Here is a 24,151-nt window from a genome sequence, read left to right as displayed (position 1 = left end):
CAATATATAAAGGGAAAACTAAGATAATATTATTCCATGATAAGGAGCATTTAAGATAAAGAACAGTAATTGATAATAAATCGGCAGAACAAATAAATACTTTCAAATACCTGGGATCTGAGGTCTCATATATCATGCACCATGATTAAGAATACGAACTGCAAAAACTATAACACTTGGTAGATACTATAAATCACCCTCTTCTATAAAAATTAGACAAGAGATAGTCCTAAGATTTTATAATACGATGGCAGTACCAGTTCTAATGTATGGGTCAGAGACTTGTACTCTACCAGTCAGTCAAAGGAAGATGCATAAGGCAGGAGAGATGAGCCTCCTAAGACCTCTAGCTTGTTACAGACTCATAGATCAGATGAAAGATACTGCAAGAGGGAATGAAATGGGTGTCAAAAGATTATTTTAGAAAATAGCGGCGTACAATGAGAAATGGCATGAAAACATTTATAGGACGCCAGAGGAATGAATACCTAAATTAATATGTAAACCTCATGGGGAAAAGAATACCAGGCGTCCTAAGAAGATATGGAAGAATTGTTGCATTCTGCTTGAAATTTGAACACGCAAGGACGTCTCAACCAAAAGTGGATATGGTAATGATGATGATGTATTCGTACACATATTTCACTGGCATCTGCAGCGAATTATGCCCTGCAATTTAGTTTCTCACATCTAATTCTTTATGACGGTCGTATCTCCTGAACTGTATGTCGTACAGTCATATAATTTTGCTGATACATCCATCGTTATATATATCTACTGCCCGAGAAATGCGTTGTGAATAAAGTTTGCAGTAAAGAAATAATAAATTACAACGTTATTCTTGACGTGGTACTTCTTCACACATCACAGTGTTTGTAGTGTCATATCTGTGTTGTACAGTGATGTAATTTTGCTGGTAGATTCTGCCTCATACGTGAATACTGTGTGGAAAATTGATTGCGAATAGAGTTAGTAGTAAAGAAGTACTAAATGAAAACGTTGCCATCAAGCGGAACTTTTAGTTCAATAACAGAGGGAAACTTTTCCATTCATCAGTTTGTGGGGGTTGTCAGAGACAAAAAGTTTCTTTAGGGTTTGGAATTATATACAGTGTTTGTCGCAACTTATCAAGTGTTCTCACTCTCAAATATTGGATGAATAAGTAGGGATACTTGCGCGTCCTGGGTTAAACTGCTTTTTGACCTGCACCCCTTTGATAGGTAGGTTGTTCTTACCCCAACAGACATTCTTTCCAGATAGTAAGCGATATGTGTACCAAGTTTGGTTGAAATCAGTCCAGTGGTTTATTACAAGATTTGAAACTTAGGTACATACATATATCCTAACACACATATAACAATTTTTATAATTTTATGTATTATTGCTTCTTTCTAACATTTTCTCTCTATTTATGGTTTTTTTAAGTTGTTAAATGTTTCTATTGATTAGAAAATTGTGTCCCTGCATAATAATATTAACAGTAATAATAACAACAATAATAACAAAGATTAAGTAATGGAGAAAAAGAAATATAAATATGCACATTAAAGTTTCACTAGGCATGGCCTGCACCTCATTAGGTATGGGAAGGAGAGAATGGCAGAGCTTGTAGGCGACCTCGTGATGCGTGTTGGTGGGATCACTCATGGGAAAATTCTTGTAGTAATTGGTCTTAGAGCTGCACCTTTTTAAGACTGAATTCAGCTGATAGATAGTCCTGCGTAAGTAAGTCTATCAAAGGAACCACTTTCGGCGAAAGTTATGAACGCAAATAATAAGTAAATTAGTCAATTTTATCCAAAAATACAAGGTGCTGGAGATAAAGTTAGTGAACTGCATGTAGATATTGACTCTCACATTATTGATATACCAGAGCACTTCTTAAATAACATGATAATTCAGAGGTTTCTCCTTCACAAGAATAGAGGTTGTATGGATGTTTTTCTAGGAGTTCCATACGGTATGGGGGAGTGGCCATGTATATGGAACACGGCATTCCATTTGAGTCCACTGATGTTTCAAAGCACTGAACGGTACTGGTATTTGAATGCTGTACATATGTAGTTGAACTGAATTTCTAATTGTTGTTACTCATAGGTCCGCTGACTGATTTCAGAACATTTCTTCACAGAGTTGAGAGGGTTCTTGGCTCACTTTCTAGTAGTACTAAAAATTAGTTGCATGTGATTACTTCAATATTAATTGTATAAGTGAGTGTGCAAGAAAGAGGATACTCGTAGATCTCATAAATTAATATCATTTAATGCCAACTGTATTTTTTCGAGAGAGAGTTCTGGGGAACAGTTGCACAACAACAAACAACATTTTTGTTCATTCTTCATTACTATCACGGCATTATGTCATCAAAAATGTGAATGGTCTTCCAGATCATGGCGCAGAGATTGTAACACTAAAAGGTTTTGTGCTCAATCAATGGTTAAATTTAATTACAGACTACGTAGGAAAGCTAAGCCAGTTGCAATAGAGGCCTTTATAAACCCCATTAAGAAAAAACCGTGACAGGATGTTGACAGTGCTGATAACTTTGCCAGTAAATATAATGCTTTCCTCAACAGATTTATCATGCTTTTTGGAAGCTGCTTTTCACTAGAACCTTCAAAACAGGGCACTATCACTAACAGACCTTGGGTCGCTGACTATAAATACAATGTAGAAAATTGGGGGAATTATATCAAGCAGTTACAGTCGACATGCAGCAGGTTACAAACGGTGTTCTAAGATACTTTAATTGTTATTAGGAGAGCAAGAACTATGTGGCACGTGAATACAGTAGTTAATTCTCAGGATCAAATTAAAACCATGTGATGAGTCATGAAGGAAGTGTCTGGTCAGCATCACCAAGCTGAGGATACAAAGCCATTGCATTGTAGAAATGTTTTAGTTACTGATAAGTCGAATGTAAGCACAGCATTTAAATGTCACTTTCTGAATATAGCAGATGAAGTAAATAGACCGTTAGTTCCTGTATAGCCAAATAGTAAATAATTTTCTGTAATTGTTATCTGAAACAGTACTCCATAACACTGACAAGGGGGATAGTCAGTCAATATATAAATCACTGAAGACTAAGGACTCTCATATATGTGAGAGAGTATCTTACAAAGTACTAAAGTACTATTCTGCATATAATAAGCCAAGTACTTTGTTATATCTGCCGAACTTTTCCTTTCGTTACGGTCAGTTTCTTGGCCATTAAAGTACTTAGTGATGGAACCACTTTATAAAAAAGGAGAAGTGGGTAATGCAGACAATTTTAGACCTATTTCTATGTCATCAGTATTTGCTAAATCTATTGAAAAAATTGTATACACATGGGTAAGTGATCATCTAATTACACATTTTCTGTCAAACATATAGTTCAGTTTTAGATTTGGTTTAACAACTGAAAATTCTATAATGTCTTTTCTCTCTGAGGCTTTGATTGAATTAAACAGAGGGTTGCCAACATTAAGTGTCTTCTTTGATTTAATTAAGTCGTTTGTGTTTATTACAGAATATTACTGCTGAAGTTGTAATATTACAGAATAAGGGGAGTAGTTCACAATTGGTTCACATCTTACTTTCACAACAGGAAGCAGGAGGTCATTCTTTACAGTACTGAGAATGGGTGCAACGTTTAGTCCCAATGGGTCACCTTTAAGTGGTGAGTACCTGGAGTCTGTGCTGAGGCCGCTACGGTTTCCTACTTACATAAATGATATTTCTTCTAGTATTACGTGTGATTTTTAATTGTTTCTGTTTGCTGATGCCATCAGCTTGATAGTGAAGGATGTTGTGTACATTATTGACACGGTATCAGATAATGCATTTGAAGACAAGTTCATGGTTTGTAGAAAATAAATTCATGCCAAATCACAATAGGGCTCAGGTGTTACAGTTTCTAACACACGTCAACAAAAACTGACATTTTGACTACACAGAACTGGTCTATCATTAGTGAGACTGAACGGTTCTACTTCCTAGGCGTTCAGATAGAATGGAAGCTGCATTGAAAAGCCCACTTTGAGGATCTTGTTCAAAAACTAAATGCTGTTTTATGTACCATTAAAACAGTATCTGAAATAAGTGCTAGTTCGACACGAAAAATTGTCTACATTGCTTATTTTCATTCGGTAATGAAGTATGGAATTGTTTTGTGGGGTAGCTCTTCTGATTAAAAAAAGGTGTTTTTGGCTCAGAAAAGGGTGGTTCTAGCAGTATTTGGTGAAACACATCTTGTCAACCCCTTCTTATTAACAGATTATTCCTAGGAGTTAGCAGCTTTCACTCACTTAACACTCGACAGAAATACAATTTGTATTTTGAATGCACCTCCTTGACTCTTGCTCAGAAAGGCATGCAGTCTTCTGCTGCGTCCATCTTCAATAAGCTGCCACAAGAATCCAAAAATCTTCGCAGTAATCCAAGCACTTTCAAGTCAAAACTGAAGAGTCCTCATGGCTACCTCCTTCTCTTCGGTAAAAATTAAAGAAAACAAGCTACTTCGTGTGTTATATTGTTGGTCATGATTCTTTGGACTCAGGGTTTTTGGTCTGCTTATGATACATTTACGTTTCGCTGTCCTGTTGTTACTGTCCTGTTATAATTTCACGAACTCACTCGTTCCATCGCCATGGAGACTTGCTTCTCAATTTGTTCCTAAGGAATATGATATGTAAAATAAAAAAGTATGTGTTATGTATGTGTAACAACATTAGTAGAGAGAGTATTTGCCGATGTACTGCCTAAAAATCCAGAAAAGTTTAAAACGAAGAATGTGTACTAGACAGACTGTATTTAGTTCTATGAACAATTTTACTCTGGGTTTAAGTAAGAGTGTTAGGGGAAGAGACAAACAGAGTGAACATTGCTATATTACGAAACATGAGGGCATCTGTATATAAATATCTGTGTGCTGTGGAATGTGTAACGATCCTTCATCCTCCAATGTCAGTTTATTTCTTGAATTTTGTCACTCTTTTGTTTAGGTTCACCGATTCTCACCGCAGCAGAGTATGTGTTATATTACTGCAGTTACCACTACTTTATGCAGGTCAATCATTTTACTCTGAGTTTCGCCCGCTAACGTTGCTTTCTGAATGTGTGACTCTCTCGTCATGCGTGCATTTTCCACAGCGGGGAACGAGAGAGTGAACAGGTGCGGCAGAGATTCGCCAACGATTGGAGGGCCCCGATAAGTACTCGGGCTAATTACTCGTGCCTCGTTCTAACGGCCTTAAGGTATCAATATGAAGTGATTAATGAGGTATTGCGACGTAGAGGACTTCCTGGTAATGTATGTCAATTGCTTTGACGCGAGTAATAAGTTTAGTAATAGATTGTGAAGTCCGTGATCCGTTAAGAATAATTACCAAACGAACCTTTCATTGCCCATTACCTAAAAATTTCCGGAAAAAGAAAGTATGAAATTTGATCCTTGACGTGAAAGGGAGTAAGAAGCATCAATCGCTACAACACTTTATTAATTTGTGTTATAAATGGAGACTTGTGAGAAGGACGGCACATCTTGCAACAAACTTTCTATAGATAGAAGTGTTATTTTCGTTACAACTTCTGGGTTTCCAATGCACGTGTGAATAACAATGGCTGGTAAAAATGAGAACCATGAAATGACTGATGAGGAGGACAGGTGAAAATGAGACTCGTGGAGTGACTGATGACCAGGACAGTGTCGATCGTAATAATTTTGGCCATCATGTTATTCATAAATCGGGACAAATTAACAAAATTCACGTAGTAGGGGCAACCGAAACTTAAAGTTCAATGATAAACTATTCTCTGGTTGACAGCCGAATTAATGCGTCGTTCTGCGGCAACGTTTCAGCAGTTTTTCTTACTTGCCATCTTCAGGCACTTCGGCTGACAACGACGCATTGACTGGGCTGTCAACCCAAGAAGAATGTATCACCGAGATTCACCGTGAAAGCTTGCATTCTCAAATAATAAAAGTTAAAATTTGAACGTAGACATTGAGGCAGGAATAGATGAGAATCGTGTTGATCTTGTAGGAAGGGAAAAAAATTGTCATGCAGTTTTAGAACAATGCGTGGTGACAACTAAAAACTGAGCGCAGATTTGAACGAAAAACTGTATGATGTTAACACAAAAGTAAAGAACAATGAAAATTTATTAACAGATTTGATAGCAGATAACCAAAGATTCACTCAAGAACTAAAGGCAGATAATGGAAAATTGGGAGAAGACATGAAAAAGATCTTAGATAAAAAAGTAATAGAGCTCCATAAAGGGAAGGGGTGTTGGATCAACAGATTTTCACAGTGAATGTTGCAAGAAAATACGTATATATTATTAGAGACAGATGATGGGAACATGTAGACAGAATGCCTGAAAGTAATTTGACTACTAAAAATAAGGGAGAACATGGACGGAGAGACCGCTAAAGAGACGGCTAAACCTTGCTGACCCGAACAGGTGAAATCACCTAATCCGTAAAGGGAGAAGAAGAAGAAGAATGTAGCAAATTGTTCAACATGCAACATTCGGAATTCGGTGTGAGGTTATGACAGGTCTCATCGGAACAAAGCAGATTAACTAAAAAACAGATCGAAGTAAACTACCAAGAGGAAACAGTGAAATACGTTTTAACGGACAGTGCAGTAAAGAATAACCAGGTAATTCATGAGAAAAGTACCTGGGAACAAGGAAAATTGTGTGAGTACAGAAGTAATGGCTGCGGAACTGCAATGCTCCATTTTCGAATGGGAAGTTCAGGAACTGGAAGACACAAAGAAGAAAGTAAAAAACTGCTGCATGGCAGCTAATATAATTTAATCCGACTGGCACTTAGAAACGCTAGTACAATAGTATCATGGTGCGTGCTGTTCCACCGAGATTGTTGTGTATAATCTGCTCATTCAAGGGCTATTAAAGGAATTTGGTCGACACCAGCAATTACGTCGAACTGATTTCATTACACCATGTAGAGTTGTATTCGCACAGATAAAGACTGAGTCCGAAGAAATCGATTTTGGTGTATAGCCTTCCAGACATTTAAAGTGTGTTCTTCCACAAGTGCTAGTCGCGAATGAAACAGTGGGGCATCAAAGTGAAAATATTTTTAATCAAACACTGCGTTCATAGTGAAGGCTCATACATTATCGATTATGTTACTTATGAGAATGGTCACAGCGAATAAATAAGTCAGTAATTATCTCTGCGTTGTGCACCACCTTTTTCTTTAACGGAAACACAACCGTTACTTGTTTGTAAAACCTCCTCTGCACCATGGTCCAAATTTTTATGGTTTCAGCTCCATATTTTCCTTATACAAGGTATCTGCATCACTGATGAATGTTATGAAATTCGATATAGCCCTGCAATTCCCTCCTTATGGAACTTCCTTCCTGTTCTGGTGTTGGAACGGTCTCCAAGTTGTGACATTCAGTTCTCCAGTGACTTTTGCAGCTGTCGATCTGTTATTTTTCCTAATATCCTCTTCGAGAGCAGTCTGTCACAATCACTCAATACACACTTTCGTCCACGTAGTGACTTGGCGGTTGTCGTTTTTCAGGTTTCCTTTCATGCGATACAAATCTCTGATACGCCTCTTGCAACACCAAACATTTCAGCTAACTTGATTTCAAAAACACACACCATACGAGTACCAACAATTTGTCCGTCTTCGAAAGCTCTTAGCTCTCATACAGTTTCTAAAACGCACACCGTACGAGTGCCAACAATTTGTCCGTCGTCGAATGCTCTTAGCTCTGATACACTGCTCTCACAAGTACTCAGAACTCTGATATGACCATGACTGACACTTCTGACATATTGATAATACTGCAAATGTGCCGTTCATGGTCAAATTATACAACGCAACCTGCTGACTTACCCAGCATCTGGGTGTACGTGCATTTCTCGTCGTGTTTCCATATATCTGTCCAGCCTCTGTATTTATCTGAATGTTTTTCCCACTCTCCATATGCAGTTGTAATGGGAAGAAAAGGTGCTATGTGGTTGATTGTTGTGTGGTCTTCAGTCCTGAGACTGGCTTGATGCAGCTCTCTATGCTACTCTATCCTGTGCAAGCTTCTTCATCTCCCAGTACCTACTGCAGCCTACATCCTTCTGAATGTGCTAAGTGTGTTCATCTCTTGGTCTCCCTCTACGATTTTTACCCTCCACTCTGCCATCCAGTACTAAATTGGTGATCCCTTGATGCCTCAGAACATATCCTACCAACCGATCCCTTCTTCTAGTCAAGTTGAGCAACAAACTCCTCTTCTTCCCAATTCTATTCAATACCTCCTCTTCAGCATTCTTCTGTAGCACCATATTTCGAAAGCTTCTATTCTCTACTGTGTCTAAACTATTTATCGTCCATGTTTGACTTCCATACATGGCTTCACTCCATACAAATACTTTCAGAAATGACTTCCTGACACTTAAATCTATACTCGATGTTATCAAATTTCTCTTCTTCAGAAACACTTTCCTTCCCATTGCCAGTCTACATTTTATATCCTCTCTACTTCGACCATCATAAGCTATTTTGCTCTCCAAGTAGCAAAACTCCTTTACTAATTTAAGTGTCTCATTTCCTAATATAATTCCCTCAGCACCACCGGACTTAATTCGACTACATTCCATTATCCTCGTTTTGCTTTTGTTGATGTTCATCTTATGCCCTCCTTTCAAGACACTGTCCATTCAGTTGCTATGGGGTATAATGCTATTAATACCTCTTGTCAGGGATCGAATTGCATTTTGACACATCTCTTTGGATGTCCGAATGATTTGCAGCAGCTAGACCAACCGCTAATCAGATCGCTTCCCGTGGCACATACACTGGTAAGTCAGAACGTTATAGCCAACTACCTAATAGCCGGCATGTCCACCTATGGCACGGATATCAGAGGCGACACGTCGTGATGTGGACGCAGTGAGGCCTTGGAAGGTCGCTGGAGGGAGTTTGTGCCACATTTGCACAAGCCACCAAATTGCAGTCAATTTTGGGGAGGGGGGACGTGTTCTGACGCCACGTTCAAACACATTCTAGATGCGTTCGATCGGTTTCAGATCTGGTTGGGGGGCCAACACATCAATTTGAACTTGCCACTCTGTTCCTCGAAACACTCCATCACAGTCCTGGCCTTGTTGCATAATCTTGCTGAAAATTGCCACTGCAGTCGGGAAAAATGATCCTCGTGAAGGGGTGTACGTGACTCCAACGAATGTAGCACACGCCTTGGCCGTCATGGTGCCTTGTACAAGCTCCACTGGACCCATACGTGGCCATGTGAATGTTCTACAGAGCATAACGTAGCAACCGGCAGCTTGTGTCCATCCTGTGGTACAGGTATCGAGGAGCTGTTCCCCTGGAAGACGACTGATTCACCTTCTCCCATTGGCTTGATGAAGAATGTTCCGGCGTATTGACAAGCGCCGGCATGAAGACGTAGGTCGCGAGAGTGTAGAAGGAGGTGAGACGACGTCAGTCAGTAACCCGCTGACAAGGACCGCACCACGACAGGAGTGTCCTCTAGCCGAAGAGAATACCAGGATAATTTAACTACGAAATCGGACACTGTTACAAAGTACCCCATATTTATCGTAAAGTTCTCTGCAAACACATCCATGTGAAACGTTCCCTTTGAAACATTTAAGAATTACTGTGCTTGGATACCCCTTACGTTATTTGATTTTCAAGCGGCTGAGCAGAACTGAACGTGCTCAAACATTTCGCTCTTTACTTATTCTGATCATCACTAAACTGACACACAATATTTTTAGCGCGACGCAATCTGACTTTCAATAACCCTAAAAAGAATGGCCCTGACTAACAACAATCTATACCTTTCATGAATCACTAACCTCACAAAAATCTTCGTTACTCGAACTACTGATATACAGCGATCGCCACTACTGGCAGCTAAATAAAAAATTCAAACTACTAAAGGCACCAACTACTGATAGGCGTAGTTAGCAAAAGAAAGATTTTGAAAGAGAACAAACACTGTAGTTACCTTCATAGTGTATACATATCAGTTCATGACATCCAGTCTCTCAAAATTTACTCTCTGATGGACACACGTCCCTATCATCCGCTCTCAAAACTCCAACATCTCTCTCCCCACATCCACCACTGCTGGCGGCTCACCTCCAACAGCGCAACGCTACGCGCTGTTCACATCCAACTGTCCAACACTACAATAGCAAATATTCCAACAATGCCAACCAGCCACAGACTTCACACAGCACAGTCACTGATTTTCATACAGAGCGCTACGTGGCGTTACCAACATAAAAACCTAAACAGCCTACTTACACATGAACGAGAATTAATCACAGGATCGCTCCGACATTGAAAATGCAGAAAACTCCAAAATTCTAATTAATAACATAGAACTTAAATGACGTGGCAGAGACTGAGTCATCGCCTGATGACGATGTGCAAATAACGTTACTGATCGAGGCATGACGTAGCCCCTGTCAGTCGAGAAAAGTATAAGAAACACGGAATCTATTTGACCCTAACAATGCATCAACGAACGCTGAGAATGTTTAGCATCTCGTTGCCGTTCACTGCGGACGAGTAGGAAAAATAAACCCGTAATGCTGGGATACAGAATTAGTAGTGTCCTGCTTGACACAATCGTGTCGTTCTAATATCTGTGCGTAACGTTGCGAAGCGGTATGAAATGGAACAGGGTGATAGGACTGTGGTAGACTTCGATATATAGGATAATTTTACGAAAGTGTGGTTCATCTCTAAAGGAGACCGCATATACGACGCTAGTACGACCTATTCTTGAGTACTGTTCGAGTCTTTGGGCTCTGCACCAAGTCAGATTGAAAGAAGATAAGGAAACAATTCAGTGGCGAGCTGCAATATTTGTTACCGGTAGGTTAGATCGGCACGTAAGTGTTACAGATACGCTTTGGGAGAACAAGTGGGATTCTCTGGACGGAAGAAGACACTCATTTCGAAGAGCACTACTGAGAAAGTGTAGAGAAACTGACTGCAGAACGATCCCACTGCCGTCAGAAGGTATTTCGCGTAGTGACCACGTAGATAAGTGACGAGAAATTAGGGCTCATACGGTGGCATATAGATAGTCGTTTTTCCCTCGCTCTGTCTGCGAGTGGAACAGAAAAGGAAATGACTAGTTGTACAGGGTACCCGCTGGCACACACCGTACGGTGGCTTCCAGATTATATATGTGGATGCAGATGTAGACGTAGATGTAGATTTCTCACCTTAATATGCATCATAATCTGCTGCAGTCTAGGAAACGTCAGCTGGTGTTTGGGGGGACGTCCTAGTACACATCTGTGGTGATCGAAATATGAATTGTCAGCCAATGAGGACAAAGGTCTCCAGACGACACATTCTCTTCAGAATCTCTCTTCCCAAACCCCAGACCAAGTGTCTCTTAGAAAGTCTCTCTCTGACTCGTAAGTAAATTCCCTAGTGCCAAAAAAAAAAAAAAAGAAAAAAAGACTCTGGAAAATGCTGGACAATGATGTTTTTACTACAGAATAACTAAAACCTCACCTGTCAATGGTTTTAGAATTCTAACAAAGCGTCCAACACACACGTATGCAGTTCTGAAACAATGCTGTGTTGCTCTTCCACTCTTCATTTAAGTATACACACATCCGAATTTCTGAGAAAGTGGCACCCAGACTTCACCGCCTGTGCTATTTTTTCAGACTAACCGATGAGGTGCCATCTTACAACTTTTTAGACAGGAAACTGTTCGCCCCACATGAAGTTGTATCAGAATATAATATTGGCCCACTACTTGTAACACAAGAGGGGGATATACATCTGTGGCTGACTTCCTCCTCTACTGCTTTCAAGAAGGCTAACCGCTGGCGAAAACAAAGGAATGTGTTTTGACCAGATGTCACACCTGGCAAAAACCAAGGCTGTACAGAGACCTGCCTACTCATAATGGCACATAATGGTACATCAGTCATCGACAGAGGCCTGTACTCATACTGGACATTGTGCACCGTGAAGAAACTGCCAGAACGCGACTCCAACCGTCCTACGTAAATAGAACTTGGTCCGTAGCCTTGTAACTGGCGCTGAAGCAAAGCAAGCGCTGTATCATGTATAAGATACAGAGGCGAGCGAGTGCACGGGACTTACCCTAGTTCACTGCTAGTAGCGTCACGTCATCGTAACGCGCCTGCATATAGTATTGCACCACATTTAACATAAAAGTAAAAATTAAGATTTGTGTGTAAAACTTTGTTAAAGTATAGTTCTATGTAATAATGTTTCAGGTAACAAATCTTAATGTTATAAAATTAGTAGTTTAAGTAAAATTCACGTTTTGAAAGAAAAATAGGAGGCGCTAAATAATGACGCTAGGAAGCCAAAATTTGGTGAGAAGGTGCAGTAAGAAGTCATTAATGAGTGGTGCTGGTTTCCAAAACCATAAAACTAAAATTGACTCCAGAATCCGCGTTTTTCGGAAAAATCGGAGGCGCGAAATAATAGAGCTACAATATTGAAAATTGGTAGGATGCTTCAGTTCACCCTAATAATAATAATGGAAATACCACAATCAGTTACCTCTTCTAGTTTTTTAGTAATTTAGTAAAAACTACTTTTGTGAGTAAAATGTACATAAGCATTATAGATTAAGTACTTTAAATTTTAATGATAAAACAAATTCTTTAAGACCAATGATCAGATAGGACAATTAACAAAGCTACACCAAGTTTTAGTCTTGTAGCATAATTAACAGCTGATACAAGTCTTGATAAAGCTATGGTTCAGAGGTAACAATCTACCGTTAGTTCCATTGTAAAAATTCTAGAGAGTAAAGTTTTAATTTTAGCGGGCTGAGATTTTCTACGTGCTTTTGTACTGCTCAGATGTATGTATACAAAAATTGAGAAGTTTGTAAAGCTATTATTAAATGTGATATTTAAGATTATGTGCCTGAGATAGCGATCATTTGGAGGCTGCAGGCATCTGCATAGGAACGGAAAGAACAGATGCTCTCTTGGCGGTACGCGCCGGAGCTATATAAAAAGAGCGGCAGAGGCAGTAGTAAGCTCACTCCGCATTAGACCAACGCCTAGTCCACGCGAGCTTAACGTCCGATCGCGCCTCGCCTCGGGTGACGTCATAGCGGGCTGTGACATGCGCGTACTTAGCAATGTAAACGGACATTGAAAATCGCGAGGACTGTACACCGTCCTGGATCGTTTAGACTTCGGTAACAAACTGTTATTGTGCCGTCCGTGTGAAGTATAATTCCGCGTGGCAAGTGGTGACTAACTCCACTTTTAAGGCGAGCATTAATCTTTTTTTTTAACATTATTGCGAACTATTAATAGAGCACCGTTAGTTAGAGTAATGAACTATTCGGGAGGAACTTGCTGTAGAAGTCGCCTCTGAACTATTAAACGATTGGCTGAATTAACAATATTTAATGTCTTTAGCATTTTCAGAAGTTTCGAGTAATTTGTGTGAGCCTTTAAGATAATAAAATCTTGTTTGGAACTTTAAATTTTATTGAAGCAGCCCTAATCCCGTGAAGAACTATGGATATTTTTCGTTTAGCTGGGCTGTACAGGAATGTGGCCGTGCAGACTGGGAACTAAGGTCAGTAAGTTTCCCTTCGCTTTCTGACTGGCCACCAAATTAGTTGCCAGGCTCGCGTGATTTAAGGTGGCAATGTTCAACTTTCATTCAACATTAAACAACGACTTCTTCGCCGTCCCACATATGTTGCATCGGCAATAGTCTGTTACGTGAAATGAACATTCAAACAACTCATTCGACAACTTCTTCGCCGCCCCACATATGGTGCTTATCGGCCGGGAAAACTGAATTAAAAGCAAATAAAAGTGCTCGATGTGTGAAAGCGATTGGTATAAATTAACGAACTCGGTAGGCAATAACAGGACACTGAATTGAACTAGTGTGGGAACAGTGTTACCAGTAAAGGCGGGTGTAGTGTATAAACAATAAGTGTCTACCGCTGTACGTTGGTTAGTGACGATGGTGAGGAAGGCGACGATGCTGGATCGCGGCTGCCGACGGCGCTGAGACTAAAGGAAGACGGTGCGTCATCGCGGAGCTGCGCTGATCTGCGAGACAGCTGCCGGCTGCGCCGAGCGGTCAATGGTGCCTTGCTGCCCCCCCCCCCCCCCCCCCCCCCTGGAGCTATTGCAGTAGGCGATTCCTGTGGCGGTACTCGACGCTACAGCTGCTGCTGCTGCCTTCAATACGTCGCGACGCGTCGCATCACGATTGCTGGTACACCGCGACGACATCATTCGTCGAAATCAAGCATTTAAGTTAAGTCAAAGACTTTTAAAATATTTATTAACTGCTGCTAACAAACTAAAAGATATGGAAAGTAGTGTACATTTCAGAAGGGAACCGGTCTCTGACCAAGAATCCTCAGGATCAGGAATTGAGTTTAATGAGGATGGTTCCATTAATCCCTCAAATATTGAACTAGAACGTAATTTGTCACCAGTAAATTATGACTTTAATTTAAATGAGAGTGCAGGGATGCAATCAATAAGTGAAATAGAAGTCAAAAGGGAGCCAGTAGAGTTGCTAACTTTGTCAGGTAGTGAAACTGAGCTCAATATATCTCAAGCTCAGTCAAGTCAAGAGATACAAAGTATCAAGGTAGAAGCTCCGGATTGGATGCAAATACTGTTTGCCAAACTCGAATCAAACCAAAATAAAATTGAGGCTAAAATTGAGGATAGTAATAAAGAACTAAAAGAAGAACTGCAATCAAAATGGAATAGTTTGAATTATAAGATAGATGCTATTCATCATGACATTCAAGTAAAAGTAGGGCAACAGTTAACTAAAATGCATAGTACTTTCAAATGTGAAATAGATCAAATTCAAAAAAATTATCAAGAGGCAGATGAACTTTTGGAAGAGAGGTTGTCCGAAAGATTGAGCAACGAGTCCAAACTTTGCACTGACAAAGTTAAAGAGGTACAAATTAAAGTAGATACTTGTCAGAAAAACATTGAGAAAGTAAAAGAAACCTGTACCGAAATTCGTGGTGCAGTGGAACAAAGATGTTCTGCCAGGATAGAAGCAGTAGAGTCACAAGTAGAGGAATTAAATACTAACATTGCTAACCTAGAAAATAGAGTAACCTCTGTTAATGCTAGTCATTCTACTGCACAGCATGTGACTTCAGTTGACGCCGCTTTTATAGGGTGTCGACAGTTTTTGCGCTTTGATCCTGATAAGTACATTCACCCTCTTGAATTTTGGAATGACTTTGAGGATGTTCTCCCCAACACTTGGTCAGAAAGAGAAAAAATTTCATTTATAAGAAGTCATTTGTCAGGTGATGCTTTGCGATGGTCAGCGGATGTAATGATCAAATGTAAAACTTTATCTGAATTTAAGTCTGCATTTCTCAACGAATACTGGTCACATAACAAACAAAATGATGTGTTAAGGGAATTCTGGAGTGGTAAGAAGTTTTTCCCAGGGCGTGAATCAGTAAAGGATTTCGCTAGGAAGTGGGTTTCAAGACTGTCACATTTGACAGAAAAGATGAAGCCAGATATGATCATTATGGGTTTAGAAGGTAAGCTGCCGTGGTACTGGCAGAAGAGGATCATTTCCGCCCCTAGAGATAATATAGACAAATTTATTGAATATCTGGAAAGAGTGGAAAGAGTAGCTGCTGCTGAGGAGCAGGTGCAGCAGAATAACAAATCTTCTAACAATCACGTACAAAATAATGGAAACGTGAACCTTAGAAATATGGAAGTTAGGCACACCAAAACAAACTATCGAAACCAAAGCCGTGGCAGAGGAAGAGGGGGTAGATACTCACCACGCTTTCGTAACAACTACTATGACGAAAGTGGAGAAGTAAATACTATGCCATTAAGACAAGAAGGGAGTCATGATGCTACTATATCTAGTGGTGTCACAGATGAACACAACAGGCCGCGTGTGGGAAACTAAATCCCGTCTATGAGGAAACTGGCGCTCACCAGGCGGTAACAGTAACACAGCCAGTAACGGAAACACAGACAATCAGCCAACATACACAGACAGACAACATGGATGACGAAATAAATACAGATAATACCAGTGATGTGTTAAGCCACTCTCACAAAATAGTGGATAGTATTTTGGATACACTAGAAAAATGGGTCAAGGAAGAACAGGAACTCAAGGTAGATAATGGGGAAGAAATAGATAATGGGTTTGAGTCTGATGGGAATAATGATGAAGTAAAAGCTTACATCTTCGATGAAAATGGCAATCTAAAAGCTGAAGTAGAAGTAGCAGAAGTAGAATCAGTACTGCAAAACTTTAGAGAGGAGGAAATGATGAATGAAGGGGGTAGAAATAGTAACGAGGTGAAAGAATCTAGTAGCTGTGTAAACGTGCCACAAATGGTTGAAGGTGACGACATTCTTATGAACAGCAATATTGCGCAGGGACGCAGTTGCTCAGAGGTAGAGGATAGTTTGGCTGATGTGCAGCAAACAAAAGTAGAAAAAGTCGTCAGATGCTTCGATTTAAAGTTAGTGGACAGATTAGAGAAAGCAGCTAAGATTATAGAGCATGATGAGCCCCAGGATGTAAATGTAAATGTAATTGCAACTGATCAGAATTACTTTAGCTGGAAGAACATAGAACGAGATTTATTAGACGAGGTGTGTGAGCAACCTGTTCAATGTAAAATAACTCACCCTGTTATCATTCCGAGTATGATTGACTTTCCAGTTCTAAGTCAGAGTACATTGGATGAGAAGAAAGCACAGGCCAGGGCAAATATACGCAAAAGAGCTTTAGATAGGAAAAAGAGGCATGATGCAAGGGTTTCCCCCACTAGTTTTAAAATTGGTGAGCTAGTGCTGGTCAAAACAAAAGAAAAATCAAAGAAAATTTCTGCAGAAACTAAAAAGTTTATGCATGTATATCATGGACCATTTAGAATAGTAAGTAAACCTCATGCAAATGCCTATCGTTTGGAATATCCAAAGAGTAAGAGAGAACTAGGTCTAAGAAATATTGTGGATCTAAAGGAATTTAAAATTAACAGTAATTAATTACTGTAGGGAGTCTGCCACTCTTTGGCGGATACACGGTTTGGCGTACCGTGCAGTCCCAGCTGGGTGAAACTTTATTTCCTTTTCAAGTTTCATTCCCTTCTTCTGGTCTATCATAACAGGTAAGAATCACATATGTCTTCATGTTGTATATATGCTATTAGGTTTTAAGTATTCTTAGTAAGGATCTACCTAGTGAATGGCAAAACAAAAGTCTGAGTACCAATAAGAGGCAAACATGGCTAAAATAAATAAATTAAAATATTTCATGTAATTGTAAAGGGTTAGAAACTACAACTAAGAGAGACACTTTGCAGTGTACGAAGTACGGTATGAATATGAATAATCCATGAGATTATGCAGAAGGTAGTATGTTGCTAGAAATAAGGTTGTCTGAAGGAAAACAGCGTAAGAAGGTAATGCTCATAGAGGCAAGCGATGGCGTTTTAGAATTAAATAAATGGAGATGTGTGGAAGTGGTGTGAGGATCGCACCAAATATATAGAAACAGGACGTCAATAGGCTGACAAAAGGAAAAGGGAGAAAGAGGTGGAGAAATGAAGTATTTTGAATCTGGAAGAAAAGGGAGAAAATGAATAAGGTGAAGAAGTGAAGTAAGTAAATTGAAGTAAATGATGTAGGATTAAAGAATAATTCCCTCACGTCTCGTGAAATGGTGAAAAACGCTAAATCTTGCTTGAGGCAAATAAATAGTTAAACAGACAACAGAAACACACAAATATTGGAAAATGCAGAAATTTGGAATCGGTATACTGAAAATAACTAATTTCTTTAGTAATTCATACAATAAAGCAAAGTGCTGGTCAGCAAATGACTTCTTTGATGAACTAATCCATACGATAATTAAGCCAGAGTACATTAAAACTAAAAGGTTACTCAATTTTCTAAGTTGAAGCAAGATCTTAATATATTAATTTGCTAAAAGAATTTTCACTATTTAGGAACCTAAAAGATTATTTATGAAAGAAGAAAGTAGGAGCTATTGTATCAGATACGACTTAGTGCTAAATGTCTTTCTGACAACTTCACAATTAATAAAATAGTGCCAGAATATAAACTATAAAATGTACTTTGTCCTACCTTAGATATAAGTTGAAAACAGAAACTTAGACTGTATTGTCTGTTTCTCAGGGACATGCAGGCTGCATGAATGACTGACAACAAGCGGTAGGGAGATTGGAAGTAGAGACGCAAACCACAGTGAATACAATTTCCTCCCACAATTTTGTCAATCAGTGAAATTAAATGAGTGTTACAATAGGACACCCACCACAGTGCCGAGTATTATAGTAAAAGAAAAATGTGAGTGCGTTGCAGTGATAAAAGTCGTGTGTATTTTCTTTTTCAGGAAGAGACTGATTTTAAAGAAAAAAAATAACTATTTTGTAACCATTGAAAAATTTATATTTCCATGTAAATGTATGTAAATAATTTGTGAATGTCTTCTGTACTAGGTTTTCTATGTGTATATGAGTATGGTTATTTTGTGTATGTAGTAATAAGGAATTTCCTAAGAAGAAGCAACTTAAGTTGAAAGAGGTATACTAAAGTAATCCATCGCTTGTTTGTTCTTTTAGAAATTTAATTTTGTTCAAAAATAGATTTTCACGAAAATTAAAAAGGGGGTGATGAAGCAAAGCAAGCGCTGTATCATGTATAAGATACAGAGGCGAGCGAGTGCACGGGACTTACCCTAGTTCACTGCTAGTAGCGTCACGTCATCGTAACGCGCCTGCATATAGTATTGCACCACATTTAACATAAAAGTAAAAATTAAGATTTGTGTGTAAAACTTTGTTAAAGTATAGTTCTATGTAATAATGTTTCAGGTAACAAATCTTAATGTTATAAAATTAGTAGTTTACGTAAAATTCACGTTTTGAAAGAAAAATAGGAGGCGCTAAATAATGACGCTAGGAAGCCAAAATTTGGTGAGAAGGTGCAGTAAGAAGTCATTAATGAGTGGTGCTGGTTTCCAAAACCATAAAACTAAAATTGACTCCAGAATCCGCGTTTTTCGGAAAAATCGGAGGCGCGAAATAATAGAGCTACAATATTGAAAATTGGTAGGATGCTTCAGTTCACCCTAATAATAATAATGGAAATACCACAATCAGTTACCTCTTCTAGTTTTTTAGTAATTTAGTAAAAACTACTTTTGTGAGTAAAATGTACATAAGCATTATAGATTAAGTACTTTAAATTTTAATGATAAAACAAATTCTTTAAGACCAATGATCAGATAGGACAATTAACAAAGCTACACCAAGTTTTAGTCTTGTAGCATAATTAACAGCTGATACAAGTCTTGATAAAGCTATGGTTCAGAGGTAACAATCTACCGTTAGTTCCATTGTAAAAATTCTAGAGAGTAAAGTTTTAATTTTAGCGGGCTGAGATTTTCTACGTGCTTTTGTACTGCTCAGATGTATGTATACAAAAATTGAGAAGTTTGTAAAGCTATTATTAAATGTGATATTTAAGATTATGTGCCTGAGATAGCGATCATTTGGAGGCTGCAGGCATCTGCATAGGAACGGAAAGAACAGATGCTCTCTTGGCGGTACGCGCCGGAGCTATATAAAAAGAGCGGCAGAGGCAGTAGTAAGCTCACTCCGCATTAGACCAACGCCTAGTCCACGCAAGCTTAACGTCCGATCGCGCCTCGCCTCGGGTGACGTCATAGCGGGCTGTGACATGCGCGTACTTAGCAATGTAAACGGACATTGAAAATCGCGAGGACTGTACACCGTCCTGGATCGTTTAGACTTCGGTAACAAACTGTTATTGTGCCGTCCGTGTGAAGTATAATTCCGCGTGGCAAGTGGTGACTAACTCCACTTTTAAGGCGAGCATTAATCTTTTTTTTTAACATTATTGCGAACTATTAATAGAGCACCGTTAGTTAGAGTAATGAACTATTCGGGAGGAACTTGCTGTAGAAGTCGCCTCTGAACTATTAAACGATTGGCTGAATTAACAATATTTAATGTCTTTAGCATTTTCAGAAGTTTCGAGTAATTTGTGTGAGCCTTTAAGATAATAAAATCTTGTTTGGAACTTTAAATTTTATTGAAGCAGCCCTAATCCCGTGAAGAACTATGGATATTTTTCGTTTAGCTGGGCTGTACAGGAATGTGGCCGTGCAGACTGGGAACTAAGGTCAGTAAGTTTCCCTTCGCTTTCTGACTGGCCACCAAATTAGTTGCCAGGCTCGCGTGATTTAAGGTGGCAATGTTCAACTTTCATTCAACATTAAACAACGACTTCTTCGCCGTCCCACATATGTTGCATCGGCAATAGTCTGTTACGTGAAATGAACATTCAAACAACTCATTCGACAACTTCTTCGCCGCCCCACAGCGCGAGTGGAAACTTCACCCTAAGCCCCCACTTTCACCTGTGGAAAGACGTACAGATCTTTATTATCTTCCACACTAATACGAGCCTGAAATTAATGACTTTCATATATGTCTAACAGCTGAACAGTGAATATATTCAGTCAAACAACATGAAGGAATGTTTCTTTTCTCCGCATTTGTGCTGTCATAATGCCTTAGATCATGACGAAAACGGAATTAAGATCAGTAATAAACACTTGGACCTTTTATGTTATCGTTTGCCACTGTTATCCGTAACAGCCAACATCCATTTTCTTCGAGATTTTATTAATACAGCTAGCAAAAAAGGGACAAATAAATATGAAACTGTTTCATATCGGCCTTATTAAAGTGCCCTCGGCTGCTGGTCTGCTGAACAATGATGTTCGTGGGAGAAGATAACTGCCAAAGATGATAATTTCCGGATTATTATGTTTTACAAACTAGAAATTCTCACATCTACTCATTACCTGTTGTGAGGCGTGTAACTGATCCTGCCTTACGGAGTATAAGATGTAGAAACTTTCATTCGTCTATGTACAGGACAACGACATTTTAAATGTGAAAGAACGTAAGAATCCTATGAACGGATCACGTCACAGACGCCCAACTATTACAAAGCTGGTCATTGTGTTAGTGCTAGTGGGAAACATTATTTAACTAAGGTCACAGTGCATTCCCTGAGATTTTACGACTAAACCTCAGACTTTTTAATACTCAATTGTTTTATAGCTATGTAACACAAGTGAACGCAAGACGCCTTTTAATTATAACTTTGTGTTAGTCTGATTACAATAACTTTGTGTTAGACGTGAGAACTTTTCCAGCTTTTAAATGTTGTCAGTGACCGACACAGTCATGTTGCCATCACACTGCAAATGATTCAAATGGCTTTGAGCAGTACCTGACTTCTCTTCTGAGGTCATCAGTCGCATAGAACTTAGAACTACGTAAACCTAACTAACGTAAGGACATCAGATACATCCATTCCCGGGGCAGGATTGGATACTGCGACCGTAGGGGTCGCGTGGTTCCAGACTGTGGTGCCTAGAACCACTCAGCCGCTCCGACCGGCCACCATACTGCACGTAAATTGTGTACATAGCAGTACATTAAAAAGTGGACAGGAAATATCATAATTTGTATGATATAGCTACAAGTACAGGTAGGTGTTTTGCACAACAACATAATGTACTGAATGCACATAGCGAATACAGAGCTCCCTGGTACACAGCAAATGCAAAGACAAAATACCTCTTTTCCATATAAGAGTCCAAGAATAAAACATGTTACCCGTAAGAAAAAATTACCGTCTGGATACACAAATATTAATTTGAATAATCTTTCTGGATTAATAGTAGCGTTACTCTGTAAAACGTACCTGCCCAGTGACAACTGTTTTTGCAGTCCATCGCAAAGAGGGGCGGAAAGTGCGCTAGGGACGGGAAGATAACACAATGTTCCGGTTCGCGTGGTTACATCCACACAGTAGATCACCCGGCCGCTGCCACCTGCTGCTAAAATGAGGAAACGACGAGACTTATGGAACCATTATCGAAAATTTATGACAACTTGTCTTTAGGAAAAATGTATGAGCTGCCCCACCTTCCCTTAAATCTGGTCGTGAACCACGAGAAATGAATTGCGCCCGTGTTTCCATTTTCTTTGTACGGTGACGCTGGGGAAGGAGATTTTCAGGCAGTAATAAGTACATAACAACACAAAACAAAAACTTTCATTCGTAGGAACGGTAGCAGTCAGGCAGCAACCATAGTCTGCATTCCAGAAACATGTACACAAGAAACACCGAAATGCAACTGAAGGAGTCTCTTTTCGGTTAATACTTAAAGCTGAAGAGTAAAATCTCAATTAGCTCTTCACTTAGAAGCAAGCCAACACTCTGCCAGATTATGACGGACTAGAACTCTCAGATATAAGAGCCCATACGACAGTACGCACAGTGTCCTCTCAATTTATATATCCCTGAAGATACAAATCTCTTGCCTTACGCATACATTATAATAAACAAGTTATTAATTTGTTACAAGAATTTAACATCAGTTCACAATATGAAGCAAAATACAAGGAGCGGATAAAATATGCAGAAGCAGAGTTAGTCTATCACAAAACTAAGTAAGCCAAACCTCACTTTGCTACAAATCAACATTTACAGATTTTAGTTAAAGAATTATTTGTCTGCATTGTTCCATCGCGGCAGGTCATCTACCTTTCCAAATCTGTGCTGACGGTAGCCACACATTTGCACAGTAAAGATTGAAAGTTCTTCAGTGAGAAATGCATGAATCAGCATCGTCTGGATTCAGTCTCCTTTTCTACGATTATTAATTTTACTTGATTCTTATTGTTTTATGCCATTATTCTGGGAACTTATGACTTTTCTGTAATAAGTACACATTTTTCTCTGCATTATCGGTCATTGTTTCACCACCTAGAGAGATATATCTGAAAACCATGGCAGAAAACCGAAATTGTTCTAAGAATGAGTGTAAGTGAGCATCAGTCATGCAAGTTTACACAGAATACAACAGTAAGTTATCTTCGTTGAAAATTGCAGTTTCCTATTTCATCCACCTCTGGAAGCAGAATGTGGAAGTTTAAAAATATGTGGATATACAGAAGAGAAATTTCTTAGTAAAATTAATGGAACCATAAAAATTGTCATTATTTTATAGACGACAATAGATAACGAATACGAATATGGCCAACAAACAAGATAACATTATAAACTTGACAGAAGAGTTAGCAATTACCTGCATCCGAACATATACTGAACATTTTGACAACACATTAAAGAACCGTACGCATAGTACTGTGAGGTATAACTTGCCACAGACACTTTGTATTGTCAGCCAAAAGGAGTTTGTTTATTTTGTAGAAGTAACGATAATTTTCGGGTGTCTTTTGGGAATAAGTTACGAATGCACATATTTAAACATTAGTAAAGTAATATAGGAATCACCAATAGAAAATGTTTAACCAGATTGAATGATTTTTTTTATTTTGGTTCCTTTGTATGATAACCCATGAAATGAATCCACTGAAAAATTATAGCAATCGACAGAAGCGCGTTCTCTTAATACTGTAATGAAACCCACATGATGAATGCAATTACTGTGAAGGATACGGAAACATCAGCTATCTATTAAGATTTTGAAAGCATAAGTTTTAATCACAGATGATAAATTTTCGCTTCCAGTGTAACCCAAACATTTTGCCAATGGTCGTGTCTGTCTGGACTAATTTCGAAAAAGTAATGTATTATTAACATCGTAAATTTACTCACGATTTCTTAACTTCTGCCTAACCAATTCCTGGGGGAGTTGAATGTATGATATCATCCAGAACAGTTTATTATGAGAAGACAATCAGAAACACTGTGTAACGTTCCCTCTTTCTGTTTATTTAGGTTTGATTTGTTTGATTGTTATCCTTTATTTCTATTATTCGGAATCTTTTTTTTTATTAAATTGAGCCTGAAACTTACGTAATAAATACTTCGCGTGAAGTACGATTTGCAGCATAAACAAAAATTAATTTCGGAAATGTAATCCACTGAATATTAAAAGTAAAGCTTTTGAACAACGCGCGTGACTGACTAGATACATTCAGAGGGTACGTACATTCGCGTGCGAGTGGTTGCGGTCTGATGAGAAATTTTC

This window comes from Schistocerca gregaria, chromosome 4, assembly GCF_023897955.1.
Source record: "Schistocerca gregaria isolate iqSchGreg1 chromosome 4, iqSchGreg1.2, whole genome shotgun sequence".
Taxonomy (NCBI): domain Eukaryota; kingdom Metazoa; phylum Arthropoda; class Insecta; order Orthoptera; family Acrididae; genus Schistocerca; species Schistocerca gregaria.
The sequence above is the reverse complement of the archived record's forward strand: the minus strand, read 5'-3'. Positions refer to the sequence as shown.